The following is a 17,219-nucleotide window of genomic DNA, read 5'->3' on the forward strand; positions in this document are numbered from 1 at the left end:
TTTATTTCAGATTTCCACACTATTTTGCTGTTATTTAACAGTGTACATGATGTTCTGGAATGATTTGTGTTGTTCTCTCAAGAGTTAAATGTATAAAATAGTTGCTGCCAGTGCGGACCCACAATTTGGGGACTGGGGCATACGCGAATAATGGCTTTCCATAAGGAAAAGTAATCGGAATGTGTACCCAGATTGAGCAAGCAGCGTACATGCCAGAATTGCAGCTCTTTGATGTCTAACACCGCAGCACAATGGCTGATGGTCTGAAAGTGATACACACATGAAGCTTGTATCAACTTGGTCGCCCAGAAATTTCTTCACAAGAGTTCTCCCTGAGTAAAGATCAGAAGGGATCTCTGGCAGATCATTCTCTGTTCTTTTAACTTAACCTATTTTTCTATTCAACCTGATCAGAGATTTTATTACACTGAGCAGATGGGACCTGAACCCAGGCCTCCCAGTCCTGGGGTAGAGATACTACAGCTGCACCACAAGAGGCCCCCATATTGTTCTCCTTTAGGCCTGATGGGTAAAATGAGGGCATTGTGGGACAATTCAGACTCAAGGTGTCGATGTTTAAGTTTGTTTTCAAATGAGCATGTAAGTATTTTGAATTAATCTGGCCCAGATATGTTGTGACACTTTGCTGGTACAGGTGGGACTTGAATCCTACACTACCGCATGAGCCCTTCCCAGAAGAGCTTGTGATAGATAATTCAGAGATAATGTGACACATTTTTAGTCCAGTATGACTCCTCAGGTGGCACAGAGAAAATTAGCTTGACAACTTCTTCTAGTTCTCTCAAGTAACACCTTGATTGAATCAGATGTATTTCACCTGAAAATTGCATCTTTTTTGGAATGTAGAGAAACTGAGGAAAACGGAATTCTAAATGTAAATGGGAGAAGGGATATGATACAATTAGTTTTGTGTTGTTAACAGTCTGGAGATTAATGAGTCTCCTGAATGTGAACTGTTAGGCTACCTTTAATCCCTAAAATAATTTGTGTTTTTGTTCTTTGAAAATTAACAGCACCAAGATGAAGGAAAAGATTTTTTCTCCTGTGTAAGCTCTCACAGAAAGTCACTCACACTCAAGCATCTCCAATTAAAGTGAAGCCATTGCAAATATCTTGTATCATACAGGAACATTTAAATAAGTATTGAAGGAAAGCAATTAAAATATTAAGGTCAATAATTAAAATTTTACATTGCTCATGCATATTAAATAGTGAGATTATAAAATCAGTATAAGAGAGTTGTCACTGAGCCTGTTTTCAGACGAGAAGGAAAGAAAGATTTGCATTTATGTAGCGATTTTCATAACCATCAACATCACAAAGTCCTTTACAACCGATGAAGTAATTTTGAATGGTGGTTACTGTTTTAAAGAATGAATCGCAGCAGATAATTTGTGCACAGCAAACTCCCATAAACAGCAAACATGATTTTTGTGATATTGATTGAGGCTTTAGTATTGGCCTCAGTCAGGATAACTGCCCTGCTCTTCTTTTAAATTGTACCGTGGAATCTTTGACATCCACCAGAGCAGGCAGCTGGCCATTTTGTTTCTCAAAATTGTTCAAAACATAGAAACTGGGAGCTCGAGTAGGACATACAGCCTATGCCATCCTTTAATATGATCACAACTGATTCTCTATCTCAATGCAATTTTCCTACTTTCTCTCTATACCTCTTGATGTCTTTAATATCTAAAAAATTATCAGTCTTTTTTTTTTAATCTACTCAGTGTCCCGGCCTCCACAGCCTTTTAGCAAATTCCAATGGTTGACCATCCTGAGTGAAGAAATATTTCAGTATCTCAGTCCTAAATGACTCGTATTCTGAGTCAGTATCCCTTGGTTCTAGATTCCCCAATCAAGGGAGTCCTCCTCCCTGCATCTAGTCTCTCCAGGTTCACTAGAGTTTTACCTGTTTCAGTCAGATCCCCTCCTATTCTTCTGAGCTCTAGTAAATACATGCCAAACCAATCTCTCCTCACACAATTATCCTGCTATCCCCGTTACGCTCTGTTACCTCTGTTACACTCCCTCTATGGCAAGTATATGTCCTGCTGGATGGGGAGATCAAAACTGCATGTAATACTCCAGGTGCACGTTCACCATTCTACTATTCATTTCGATCATGGTTTGTCTAAGTTAATTGCTCTCAGAAGCAGTAATACCAACAAAAGTCTTAAAAATCTCAGTTTTAAACTATTCAATTGACCCCCAATCTCGAACAGCTTTTAGTACATCAGTACAAGCTTTATTAGACAAAAGAACACTTCAGTAATTATATCTCTTGGGAGGCACCCAGTAAAGTTGTTTCTTTTCATATTACTGTCCCTGCTTGCTTTGACTATTTGTTGGTAATTACTGCTATTTTTAGTGGCTTTTAACTTCAGAGCACTGTCCCTTGCATTACTGTGAGAAGCTGCTCTTTACATCTCTCTTTTCCAAATTTCACTTGCATTAACACTGTACAACCAAATCTAGCTCTGCACTGTGGCCCACTCACTTAACACATGCTGCATTATCTACAATGTTGAAGAAGTTTCAAAACTTGTTCACTGTCTGATTGTACCTGGGTGTTGAATTTCCCTGTGTCTGACTCTATCTCCTCCTCCCTGCACAGGTTGGAACTTGGATGCCTAACAGTCATTCTGTTCATAACCTTATAACAGCACAATATGCAATGGGTAGACTGAAGGATGAGTAGCTACAGCGAGAATAAGCACCAGAGCAATTTTTTTGTTTAAATCTCTTTTTGAAAGAGACTGCAGCCTCAAGTCAATCAAGCATTGAAACCAAACTTCCACCTAAGCCTCAATGCAATGTCCCCAGCCATGCCTAAGTTTTCAGCTAATTATCTCTTGGAATGCAAGCTTCCAACTAGGGTCCTGGCTTTGAGGCAGGACAGTTACATCCCAATCTCCAGTTAGCCTGATTCCAGACACAAAGACCCTCCACACATAGATTTCCGACCTAACCCCAACTTCTTGTTAATCAGAGTCTCATTCAAAACTTCCAGCCAACTGGGTCAAAAGCCAGGTCTACCAAAACAACTTCTATTTATATCGCACCCTCAATGCAAAATACGTCTCAAGGAGCATTTCAGGAACACTTTGAAGCAAAATGCAACTCTCAGCCACACAAATGGATATAAATGACTAAACTATTGGTTAAGGGAAAGGCTTTGAGAAGAGTCTGTGAAGAGGTTTAAGGAGGAAATTCCAGAGCTTAAAATCTTGGCAGCTGAAGACATGGTCACTAATTGAAATCAGATATATTCAAGATGCCAGAATTAGAGGACTGCAGAAAGGCGCAACACTCAGGTGGAGATTAGAGATCGGGAAGGACAAGTCCTTGGAGGGGTTTAAGAGTGAGGATGAGAATTTTACAATCAAGGCATTATTTAACCTAAGCCATTGTAGGCCATGACCACAGTGGAGATGAATGAGCAGCATTTGGTGCAAATACAAGCCAGAGCATCAGAATTTGGCGGCCTCAGTCTTGCTGACTACAGATTGCAGACCTAGATAATCCAGTCAAGCTGTGGATTTAAGTCACTCAGTGATTTATGGGCTGATTGCTTCAGTTCTTTCTGGAGTCAGTCCAGAATGAATATCATATCAAGCTCAACGTTTGGTTACTACTGTCATTCCATCAACAATTCGGAACTTCCTTGGTTGCCATTGAATCAAAATTCTACTAATGATCCTCAGAGTTTAGATTCTTACATTGATCTGTACCATAGTCTTGTAAAGCAGAACACATAAAGTGTTTTAAAGTTTCTTTAAATAGGAGTCCTCACCAGTCCTGCTAAATTGTGGTAAAAGAACATTAAAAGCTATGGCCATTTCAATATAGAGCAGCAAGAGAGCAACCTTAGAAATTCGAATGTGGCTCTAGTTGCCATTATCTCATTCAGCACAATTAATGTGTTCCTAAAAAAAAAACATATCAAATAAAGTGTGCTAAATGAAAATTACCCTTTTTTAAATACATTCAAGGGATGCTGTGACTTGCATATCCCTATTTGCATTTGAGCAGGTGGTGGTGAGCTGCATTATTGAACCACGTGCAGTAAATTTGATGTACGTACACCCACAAGTGCTATTAGGGATGGAGTTCCAGGATTTTGACCCAACAATAATGAAAGAATGACAATATAGTTTCAAGTCAGGATGGTGCATGGCTTGAAGGTGGTCTTGTAGGTTGTGGTGCTCCTTCTGGGTGGGACAGGTGGTGGATTTGGAAGATGTTGCGGAACGTGGATGCGTTCATTGAGGCAGTGCATCTTGTAGATGATGCCTGTTGCTGACACAATATGTTACTGCTATTGGGATGGAACATTGATGATCATAGATAGAGTGCCAGTCAAGCGGGCTGCTTTGTCCTGGATGGTGCCAAGCTTCTTGAGTGTCGTTGGAGCTGCACCCATCCAGACAAATAGGGAGTATTCCGTCACATTCCTGACTTGTGCCTTGTAGATGGTGACAGGCTTTGGGAACATGTGAATTGCCATAGAATTCCAAGCCTCTGAGCTGCTCATGTATCCACAGCATTTATATAGCTCATCCAATTATATAGCTGATCAATTCAGTTTCTGCTCAATAATAACCCCCAATGTTGATAGCGGGAACTTAATGATGGTAATACTATTGAGTGTCAAGGCATGATGATTATATTCTCTACTGTTGGAGATGGCCATTGTCTGGTAAACATGTGGCGCAAATATTATTTGCCACTTGTTAGCCCCAGGCCTGGATATTGTCTAGATCTTGCTGCATTTGGACACGGGCTGCTTCAGTGTCTGAGGAGTTGTGAATGATGCTGAACATTGTGCAATCATTGGCTCCCTTGTCGAAGTTGACATCATCAGAACAGATGCAACGGAGACAGAGGAACTGGGAGAATGGAATGGAGTCTTTACAGAAAGCAGGGTGTGAGTAAGTGTGGTCAAGGTATCTGTGGGAGTCATTTGGTTTGTAGTGGATATTTGTGGCCAGCCTATCATCGGAACTGGAAACGGAGATGTCAAAGGAGGGAGGAGTCACAGATGGACCAGATGAAGGTGAGAGCAGGGTAGAAATTGGAAACGAAATTGATAAACTTTTCCAATTCCAGACAAGAGAGAGAAGTAGCTCCAGTGACGTCATTGATGTGGCAGAGAAAAAGTTGTGAGGAGGGCCACAAATAGGACTGAAACAAGGAATGCTCCACGTATCCCACAAACAAACAGGCATAACTGAGGCCCATGGTCACCCCTTTGACTTGAAGAAAGTGACATGAGATAAAGGAGAAGTTGTTCAGGGTGAGGGCGAGCTCGGCCATGCGGAGGTGGTGATGGATGGGGACGGTTCAGGCCTTTGTTTCAGGAAGAAGCAGAGAGCCCTGAGACCACGCTGATGGAGGATGGATGTGTAAAGGGATCGCATGTCCATGGTAAAGAGGTTATAAATTGAGGTTGCATACAATTCTGCTGTTGCTGATGGCCAGTTGCAACTCATGGATACCCTGTTCTCCCAAAAATTATGGAATAGGCGTGCATTGTTCCTGACCAGTGATTCTTACATAAAAAATCGTGTTGGCTGCCTTGAACCTAACCAGCCCAAGTATTCTCTTATGAACTTACTAATTCTCACTAACTCTTAATAACTTACTACTGAAATTCTTCCCACCTGCCTCCACCTCACCACTTCCCACTCATTGGCTCTATCAACTCTCCTACTCACTGTTGCTCTCCACCCTCTCACTCAATACTTCCACCAGCCCACTCAATACTTCTCTTGATCTCTCAACATGAGAGAGAGGGAGCAAGCAAGGGGGTCAGTGAGTGATTGGGAAGGAAAAAGTGAGGAAATTGGTAAGGAGGAGTGACCAAGAGTGTCGACAGAAGGGAGCAGTGAGCAGGAGGGAACGTGATGCTCAGGAGAAGGTTGTGGTAAATGAGAGGGAACGAGAGGCAGGAGGCAATTTAAAACAACTAGGCTGAGCATGGCCAGCCATAACCCAAGTTCTTGATGTATGTGCAGTAATTGCAATGAAACAATAACACAAAAATAGAGGCATCACAATTCGGAGAATTTCTTAATTTAGAAACGAGTTAAAACAAAAAAAAAGTGTTTTGTTAATTTTGAGAAAAATTACCCTTTGCTTTATCCATTTTGTCTTGACTTAATTAGAATCACACAATCTGAAAGGAATCCTCAGTTGAAGCCTTGTTTCTTATGTGAGATGCCTTATTGCAGAGTCTTTCTAGCTCAGCACATAGACAGGCTTACAGCTAAATCTGCCTTTCCCTGAATCATTGCAAAGTTGCTCATTTTAGCACAGAACATGTGCCCAACAAAGATAATCATTACCAAATGAGAAATCTCTGGCATAAAATATATGACTCCAACTGTCCAAATGAATAATAAAAATATAAAATGAGAGGTATTGCAGGAAATGAAATGGAAGGAATTTGCTTTTTCAGACAGAAACACACTTCACATGAAAATCAGAACAATCAATTGACTCAGGGCTGAGTCACAATCAAGCAGAACGAAAAGATCTGGATAGTAAAGTTTAGAATCTAGTCTAAATCCGTATCTGTCTTCATTTCAGTCATGGATGTTGAGCATAATATCAATTTGTAATGTGGAGCCCAGTAATGCGGAGTTAATGTGATATGTTTGAACTGCCTTTGTTACATCCGATATTAATTCCATCAGTTAATTATATTAGTCTATCTTGTATTGTCAAGCTATTTAATGTTATGAATCCTACAAGTGTATTATCTCACTATATTAATAAAGAAGTGTTGACTCATGATTTATGCTCTGACTTACTCTTTGATGACTTTGGTAAGAAAAGATTAATTTGATCAGCATACACTTATCCTAGTTTAACGATGCAAATATTAATATAATTGATCTGGTTAAATTTAACACAGCTCAAACAACCCAATAAAAGCATCGAATGTTCCACTGGATCGGAAACAAAAGTTCCTGAGTGTCTTTGATGAGAAATCAAGTTGAAAGAATTAATCTATCTGGTCTCAATTGACATCCCTTAGTGTAAATGTCTGTCTTCTTACAATTGTCCATGGACAATTTCCACAGGAACACAGCAACAGGTAGGGCTCAATTAGCATTTCTGAGATTATGGCCAGTCTGTTGCTTAACTCTACCTCTGCATTGGTCCTATATTGTCCAGTGCCAATAGTTAACAAAAACATATCAATTTCAGATTTAAAATGAACACTTAATCCATTGTCAACTGCTATTTGCCATGGTCCCAACTAACTATCGAACATTGTATGTAGGTGTTTCTTACTTTCACTCCTGAAAGGTCTCACTCTCTTTATCTCTCTATGGCCAGAAGAAACAGTTTCTCTCTAGACACCTTATCAGTTACATTTTATGTCTTGAAAATTTTGATCAAAACATGCCTTAGCTTTCTAAATGTAAGAATACAACCTTAGTTTTTGTAGGTGTTGATGGCAAAGGCAATATTTGCTTCACTTCCCATATTGCCCTTAAGGAGGTGGTAGCGAGCAATTCCTGCTGAACTGCTACAATCCATTTGGTATAGATACATTCACATTGCTGGCATGTGACTTTTCTGTAGTAGTTTCAGAGGCCTGAAAAGAATCCAGCACATCACATGTTAGCCAGACCAGGTAAGGATGGCAAATTTCCATCTCTAAAGGACACCAGTGAATGAAATGGGCTTTTTGTAAAAATCAGTGACAGTTTGGTGGCCACCATTACAAAGAGTAGCTTTCAATTCCAGATTAATTAATTATTTAAATTTATTGTGATGGTGGGTTTTGAACCCTGAATTTGTAATTTGTAATAAAGGGAATCAAAGTTATTGCTGGGAATTGGAAATGTGGTGTCAAGGCCAAAATGAGATCAGCCTTTTTTTTATTGAAAGATTGAGCAGGTTTGAGGGGTTGAATGGCCGACTCCAAATCTGCATGTTAATAGCTTTACTATTTTCAGCTTTCATTTACACAATGGCTACAAATGTTGTCATTCTTTTATACCCTCGCAAATTTGGATGTGAATTTTTGTGAGTGACTAATAAATACAGCAATAATTGAGGCTCTGAGACAAATCACCATACGTTACATCTGGCTAATTATCTGCCAATTATCCCTATCCTCTATCTCTTGCCACTTAGCCAAGCCCTTAAACAAGTCAACCATACGTTTTCAATTCCATGAACTTCAAAGGAAATATATTAAATATCTCTAAAGTTCATACAGATAATGTCTGCAGCCATTTCCATGCCCACAATTCCTCTTTTAAAAAAGATTCAATCAGGATTCTCAGGCACTTAGCCATTCTGTGTGTACATTGTGTCTTCTCTGCCATCCCAGAACTAACTTTCACCTTCTCATTTTTCTCATCAAACATCATGTCCGCTTCTTTTCCATTTACCCTCATCATCTATTTTCCTATTTCCCATTTTACAGTCATTTCCTATTCCTTCTCTTCCTGCCTCCAAGCTTCATTCTGGATCAACCAATCAGGAAGCTCTGAGCCTAAACCAAAATGTGGCTGATGGGGGATGACAGCCCCCAGCCTTCCACCCCTCCAACACACACATACATACACACAGTCACACAGACAGCCACACACACACTCTCTCACACGCTCTCCCCAACACACCCATATGCACACACATCTACACAAACACACAGTCACACACATGCATGCACACACACACTCTCACATACCTCCCCACACGCCCACACACACACTCTCACACAGTCCACCCAACACACCCATATATACATGTACCCACACAGTCACACACACTCTCTCCCCACACACTCTCACACACACCTTCCCACATACCCTCTCTCTCTCACACACACACACATCTCCCCCAGACACACTCTGACACCCAACCACACACACTCTCATGTACACACTCTCAACCCACTGACACCCACTCTCTCTCTCTCTCATTTACTCACTCACTCACACACACACACTCACACACTTACTCTGTCCCACTCTCATTCACACTCACTCACACACTTACTCTGTCTTACTCTCATTCACACTCATACTCACTCACTCACTTACTCACTCACTCATTCACTGACTCACTCACTCAAGCACACACACACTCACACGACTACGTATTCACTTTGGCAGACACCGCAAATTGTCATGGTGATTATATAGCTATCACTGTCTGTCTTTCCCTGGTCTGTTAAACCTCGGACATTTCTCCTCCTTCCAGGACTCTCACTATTTAATATCCATTTCATGTCTCCTTTTGAATCCTCTATTTCCTAATTGTCCAAGACAATTTCAGATTAAGTTCTGCTTCTCCATTTTCCCATCCTTAATTTCGTTTTACCTTTCAGTTTTGCTCCTTTTGCATCTCACACCTCTCTCCACTTCTCAAGTCCCATTTGCTCTCTCCCCTTTCCCCTCTCCTTATGTAATTGTCTCTCCATATTAACTCACTTATATATGCCCCAGGCCAACATTACCTTGCCTAATCTAGGATTTTGTTCCTCAATAAAGATGTCCTGGAATTCTTATTTCCTTTAGAGTCTATTCTAAGAGAACATCAACTGACTGATGTTCAACTTAAGGATCATGTTAGATGTGGCAACAAATGGTGCCTTTGGTGCCATTGCAACCAATTTAGATCAAAACTCCAAATGCTTTTCATCATCATTTTCCCCAACCTCTCAAGACAATCCATAAGCCATAGGAGCAGAAATAGGCCATTAGCCCATCAAGCCTGCTCTGCCATTCAGTGAGATTATGGTTGATCTGTTAATCCTCAGCTTCATTTTCCTGTCTTTTCCCTATAACCCTTGATTTCCTTTCTGATTAAAAACCTGTCTATCTCAGCATTGAATAAACTTAATGACCGAAACCCTACAGCTCTCTATGTTAAAGAATTCCACAAATTTGCTACCCTTTGAGAGAAGAAATTCCTCCTCTGTCTACAATGTGTGACCTCTTACTCTGAGACTATGCCCTCTGTCCCTAGACTCTTCCCCAGACAAGGGGAAACAACCTCTCCACATCTATTTTCGCAAGGCCCCTAAGAATCTTTATGTGTCAATAAGGTCTCCTCTCATTTTACTAAACTCTATTGAGTTCAAGCCCAACCTACACAACCTCTCCTCGTAAGAATATCCCTCCATGCCCAGGATCAACGTAGTGAACCTTCTCTGCACTGTCTCCAATGCCAGGATGTTGTTCCTTAGACAAAGGACTGAAACTATTCATAGTTTTCCATCTGTGGTCTGACTACTGCCGTGCGTAGTTTTAGCAAGGCATCCCTATTTTTATACTCCATTGCCTTTGAAATAAAACCAACATTACATTTGCCTCCCCAATTACTGCTGAACTTGGATGCCAGCTTTTTGTGATTCATGCACAAGGACTCCCAAATGTCTCTGTGCAACAGCTTTCTGCAGACTTTCTCTATTGAAATAATATCCAGCTCCTCTATTCTTCCTGCCAAAGTACACAATCTCACAGTTTCCTACATTGTATTCCATCTGCCAGGTTTTTGCCCACTCACTTAACCTCTCAATATCTCGACTTAGATTCTTCACTTCATCCATATAGGGGAGGCGATGGCCTATTGGTATTATTGCCAGACTATTAATCCAGAGACCCAGCTAATGTTCTGGGAATCTGGCATGGCAGATGGTGGAATTTGAATTCAATGAGGTGTTATGGACCAGACCAGACCCTCTCAAAATATGTTAAGAAGGTAGCCTAGATCCTTTTTCTTATTTCAAAGGTAAATGCGAGGTGATGTGTTCCAGATGCAATTCCATTGGTCAGATTACTTAACATTTAGCAAAACACAATTTATTCAAAGACTAAAGTTAAAATACAATAGAAAGAGGAACTTGAAATAACAACTCTAGTGGAAAACTTAACAGAATAATTGATTATTTTGCTTGTAAGTAGCAACTGTTCCAAAATATTAACATCCCATAAACACACCAGTGGTAAAAAGATAAATTCAGAAAACAGATTATATTACATGCAGTTCTCCATTCCAGGAGGAAAGCACATATAAAGACAATTCTGAGAGAAAACTCAAAGAGAGAATGTAGCAGTCAGGAGAGAATCACTACTTTCCAACCTTGCTGAGACTCCAGCAACAACAGCTGGATGCTAACCAGAAATCCTGGATCTGTGAGAGCTTGACCACACCTACTCAGGCTGCTTCTATTGTTCCAACTTTTAAAAAAACCCAAGGCCTCACAAGATTTTATCTTCTCAAAGACTGCTTGGCACCTGTCCCACAATCTCTCCATAAAAAAAACCAGGACAAAACACACCCCTTAAAGCCACAGTATCGTCACAGAAGAAAATAAAATCTGGAACTAAGAGTCTAATGATAATCATGAATCCATTGTCAATTGTCAGAAAAACCCATCTTATTCACTAATGTCCTTTAGGGAAGGAAACTGCCATCCTTACCTATCTGGCCTCCAAGTAACTCCAGACACTCAGCAATGTGGTTGACTCTTAAGCTGCCCTCTGGGCAATTAGGGATGGGCAATAAGTGCTGGCCTAGCCAGCGACGCCCACATTCCATGCTGAAAAGGAAAAAAAATCCTCTTGTTCCTCAACACTTGCCTTTTCACCTATTTTTGGGTCATCCACAAACTCAATGATAGCACATTGACTTGTACGAGTTTATTCCTAATTCAAGTTAATATATATTGTAAATAATTGTGTCCCTAGCACTGATCCCTCTGGCGCACTATTAATTACAGGTTGCCATCCTGAAAATGCTCTCCTTATTCCAGATAATTAGTCTCAAGATGGCATTGGAGTGGGGCTTCTGAGTCTGGGGCTCATCCACTCCATCCGCTGTTCTTTTCATTTCTTTACTTTTTCTCTCTCTTTTCTCATTTTTCTTCTTACTCTTCTTTTTTCTCTTTTATTTTGCTTATCCCTTAGGAAGAGCTCAGACATGGCGATGGCATCTATCAGCAGCGGTGAGTGAGCCCAGCAGCACGCACTCATGGCTGTTGTGGCAGAAGTATGTTTTGGTTCCCTGAAGCGTCTGTGTCCAGCACAGATTCATGGAGGCATTGGCGGAGGTGAGTTTGGATCCAGGACAAGACTCAGTGGCATCAGCAGCACCTGCATCGGCGAGGTAGGCCTGAAGTGGAGCGGCAGGGTCGAATTTGGGCTGGCGCAGGACCTAGCAGCATTGGTGCCATCGGCATTGGCAAGGTCCAGCAAGGACTCCATAGTGACAAGGGCCTTGGTGGAGGCAAGATGGCGCCAAAGAGTGGGAACTTTCATTCTAGTGGCAGTGGTATGGTGGAAGGGAGACCAGGCCCATGGCCCATGGTTGGAGCACTTAACAAGAAGGACTGTAAGGTTGAACACTTCCTGTATTTCTTCATTTCTCTGCCTTTATATTCTATGTTTTGGTTTATTTTTCTGTGTTTTAAGATGGCGCTGGAGAGTGGTGACTGTCATCAAACATCTTTTGAGAAGCCAAATATATTACAACTGTTGTAGAAGGGTGAGGAGTGGGTCTGCAAGTTGGTGAGGGGGTAGTGTGTCAAGTAAAGGGATAAGTGTTTAGAGTCAGTTGAGGCAACTTGTCAGGGGACGATGTCAATCAGAGCATGTCAAGATTGGATTGCAAGCGTTTGACATGGGAGGGCGATGTCTGTTCCAACAGTGCCAGATCAGGTGTGGGGATGTTGGGCAGGGAGTTAGGAAGTGTCAGGGAGGTATAGTTGTGGGTTGGTCAGTATGTGTTCAAGCATCAGTTTAATAGCTACCCAAGAGTTAGAGCAGATTTTTAATCCATGAATGTTTATTTGTTGACTAACTATTATGCTGTAATAAGTCAGTTACCTCCAAAAGCTCCAATTATATAAAGAGCTTTTCCAGAGGTAATTCCACCAGAGTCAGATGCAGTGGGAATTGGCCTGGTCCTGATACACAACTCCCATCCACCCTGCAGAAGGAACTACTTGGCATCAGACACATTGTTCTTTGCCAGCTCTTTCAGACATCAGCCCAATTACAATCCCACATCCTTTGATCTACCCCACCTGTCAGGCAAAACATTTCTTGCGAAGTATTTATCAAATCTTTATTTGAAATATTGCGGTGCTTCTGCAGCATTTTCAGGAAATGCATTCCGAATGGATATCAACACGGATATCATATCTGTAAAGCAAAGAGAAATATATCGATGTATCTTTTAGAAAATTATGTGAACGTTTCAATCTGACAGATACATAATGCCAATTATATTTCCAGATTTTTTTTACAATTCTTTGATGTTGAACATTAAATGGTTGTTGTTACTTTATCAGTCATAATCTCAAGCCACCCTGTCTATGGAGAGAATTGTCAAAAATTCGCACTCCTCCTTATGATCATCATTGATTTTCTCAAGTCACTTCCTCTTTTGAGACTGAATTTCATTTGGTTAATATTACAGATCAAGACATAGACAAAGAAAAGCAGAATAATTGTGCAGGAAACTGGAGAAAGCTGTCCTGACCTACCGGAAATCCAGAAATCATTCTCCAACATTTCTTTTTTGCCATTATTCATTATCCTAAGTATTTTTTTTTGAATAAGCAAATTAGGAGCAGGACGTGGTCACACACATCCTTTGGTCTGTTCCTCCATTCAATAAGATCACAGCTGATCTGATTACTCCACATTCCTGCCTATCCCCAATAATCTTTCATCCCTTGCTTTTCAAGAATCTATCTACCTCTGCCTTAAAAATACTCATGGATTCTTCTTCCTTTAAAGGATAAGATTTCCAAAGATTCACAACTTTTGTGAGGTAAAAAATATTTTCAAGGGCTGCCGCTCTTACAGATACTGTCATGGACAGATGCACCTACGACAGGCAGATTAGTGGAGCTGAGGACGAGTATGTTTTTCCCTCTTTACAAAAAAGCCAAAGAACTGCAGATGCTGGAAATCAGAAACAAAATCAGAAATTGCTGTAAAAACTCAGATCTGTGGAGAGAAAGCAGAGTTAATGTTTTGGGTACGGTGACTTCTTCAGAACCTGCTCAGTTTTTCCAGCAACTTTTGATTTTGTTTCCCCCTCTTGTTGGTTCCCTCCTCTGCTGCAGACCCAGTCTGATAGAAATTTTGTTTAGGATTTGACCAGTTCAGTTAGTAGTGACACTGATGAGCTGCCCTTGGTGACATTGAGTCCCCCACCTGAGTACTTTCTATGCTGTTGCCACCCTCAATGTTTCTTGGTTTAATTGTCCATGTTTGACCTGGTGCCATGAGACGCCACGGGGTCTGGAATCAATACTGAGGACTCCTAGAGAAGATTCCTCCTAACTGTACACTACTGTGCCCCCAATTCTGCTGGGTCTGTCCTGCCAGTGGGACAGGACATATCTAGGATGGGACATTGTCTGTAAGGTATGATTCCATGAGTATGACTATGTCAGGCTGTTGTTTGGCTAAGGTGTGAGACAGTTCTCCCGATTTTGGCGCTAGCACCCAGATGTTAATAAGGGAGACTTTGCAGGGTCAGCATGGCTGTGTTTGCCATTATCTTTTCTAGTGCGTTAGTCAATGCCAGGCAGTCCATCCAATTTCCTTCTATTTTCCCTTTCTAACAGTTGATACAACTGAGTAACCTGCTAAGAATTTTAGAGGACAGTTAAGAGTCAACCACAATGATAATGTATCTTGTGCTATTGATTGAGGGATAAACATTGGCCAGATTATCCGGGATAACTCCTCTGTATCTTATCAAAATATTGTTATGGGGTCTTTTACATTGAGCAGCATGCAGTACCTTCTCAGTCATGCACTGGTAGGTCATTCTAGATTTCAGCGCTCAGGCCCTGGAGTCAGCCTGGACCTGGAACTTTCTAACTCAGAGAAGGTAAGCGTGCTAGACATTTCTTCTGCATGGCCCCATGTAGTGATCAACTTATTAAATCCAGCATTCTTATTCACCATTGGCAAGGGCAAAACTATCTCCAAGCAAAATCCTTGAATTAAGAATTTTTGACAGCTCTCTCCCAACTCTCAATGATTCTTCAGTGATGCCACTTTGTGTGTTACTTGCAAGTGACATATGTTTCATATGGGTGTATTCACAAGTAGACTGACCACATGATGCTGGTTTGCACAAGATTCACCAATATCACCCACCTAAGGGTACTAATTTTAGACCCAAATTAGTGGTACAATTTTCTTTGTTTCTGCGTTGTATAGTCAATAGCATCCTTGAGTTCAATTCAGTTACAATAATATTGTCATTTCATGTTTGATGTAAGCACAGAAAGAATCTCACAGGTCAATAATGAAAAAATCATTGCAAAAACTGATTAGCAGTTCTGACCAAACTGTAAGGGAATTATCTACATATTTACTTGGTTTATTAAACTGAATTTCATGCATGTTGTAATCAGTCTCGTCCATCAGTGTATGGGGTCAGCTCCCATCACAATGCTTTGTGTAGGTCTCTTAGTTTTAGTCTTGATTGATCACTGTGTTTTTGCAGAACCAAAGGATATTCTTTTCAAACAACAGGCATCTCTGATTTGATCACCTGTAGGGGACAGGAGTTCTTACAGCTGCCTTTAAAGTAAATTTTCATGGCTAAGTCTCCCTTTCAAGCAACTTGTGCCCAAAGCTGAACTGAAAATGGGTTAGAACAAAACCTTTGTAAAATTAAGCTACGCTGTGATGTTTAGTGATAATCTTCAGATGAAAATTCAGATAAAAATATGAAAAACATCTTTAAATGTCACTGCACCACTTCAATCTTTAATGATCTTTTCACAGTTAATGAAAACATTGTGAGCTAGTGCTCAGATTTGTTGGCTATCTAAACATTGTGAAACAGAGAGAGAGAGAGAGGAAAATGATCAATTTAGCAGCAAATTTTCTCTGGCTGTTTGATTAACTATTTACATCAACCAGAGCCAAACTGTCCATATTGCAAATAAAGCAAACAAAAAGCAATCACTTTAATAAGATAGTCATAGCTGTCGTTGCTTTAGGGGAAGTGATGGCCTAGTGGTATTATCTCTGGGCTGTTAATCTGGAGACCCAGGTAACATTCTGGGGACCTGGGTTCAAACTGTGCCACAGCAGATGGTGGAATTTGAATTCAATAAAAAAAATCTGGAATTAAGAGTCTAATGATGACCATGTATCCACTGTCAATTGTTGGGGAAAAACCCATCTGGTTCACTAATGTCCTTTAGGGAAGGAAACTACCATCCTCACTTGGTCTGGCCTACATGTGACTCCAGACCCGCAGCAATGTGGTTGACTCTGAACTGCCTTCTGGGCAATAAATGCTGCCTGACCAGCAATGCCTTCATCCCACTAATGAATTTTTAAAAAACTCCCATTACACTGTTTGTAGGGGAGTTCAGAGGCAATTTTTATTCCTCAATCAATTTCAGTGAAACACATAAGAACATAAGAACTAGAAGCAGGAGTAGGCCATCTGGCCCCTCCAGCCTGCCCCGCCATTTAATAAGAGCATGGCTGATCTTTTTGAGACTCAGCTCCATTTACCCGCCCACTCACCATAACCCTTAATTCCTTTACTGTTTAAAAATTTATCTAGCCTTGCCTTAAAAACATTCAGCGAGGTAGCTTCAACCGCTTCGCTGGGCAGAGAGTTCCACAGATTCACAACCCTTTGGGTGAAGAAGTTCCTCCTGACCTCAGTCCTACATCTGCTTCCCTTTATTTTGAGGCGATGCCCTCTAGTCCTAGTTTCACCTGCTAGCAGAAACAACCTCCCTGCCTCCACCTTATCTATTCCCTTCATAATCTTATATGTTTCTACAAGACCTCCCCTCATTCTTCTGAATTCCAATGAGTATAATCTCAGTCTACTCAGTCTCTCCTCATAATCCAACCCTCTCAACTCTGGAATCAACCGAGTGAATCTCCTCTGCACCCCCTCCAGTGCTAGTATATCTCTTCTCAAGTAAGGAGACCAAAACTGCACACAGTACTCCAGATGTGGCCTCACCAGGACCCTATACAGCTGCAGCATTTCCTCCCTGTTTTTAAACTCCATCCCTCGAGCAATGGCAGACAAAATTCCATTTGCCTTTTTAATTACCTGCTGCACCTGCAATCCCACCTTCAGTGATTCACGCACAAGGACACCCAAGTCCCTCTGCACAGCAGCGTGCTGCAATTTTTTACCATTTAAAACATAGT

Source organism: Rhincodon typus, chromosome 30 (assembly GCF_021869965.1).
Source record: "Rhincodon typus isolate 14 chromosome 30, sRhiTyp1.1, whole genome shotgun sequence".
Classification (NCBI taxonomy): Eukaryota; Metazoa; Chordata; class Chondrichthyes; order Orectolobiformes; family Rhincodontidae; genus Rhincodon; species Rhincodon typus.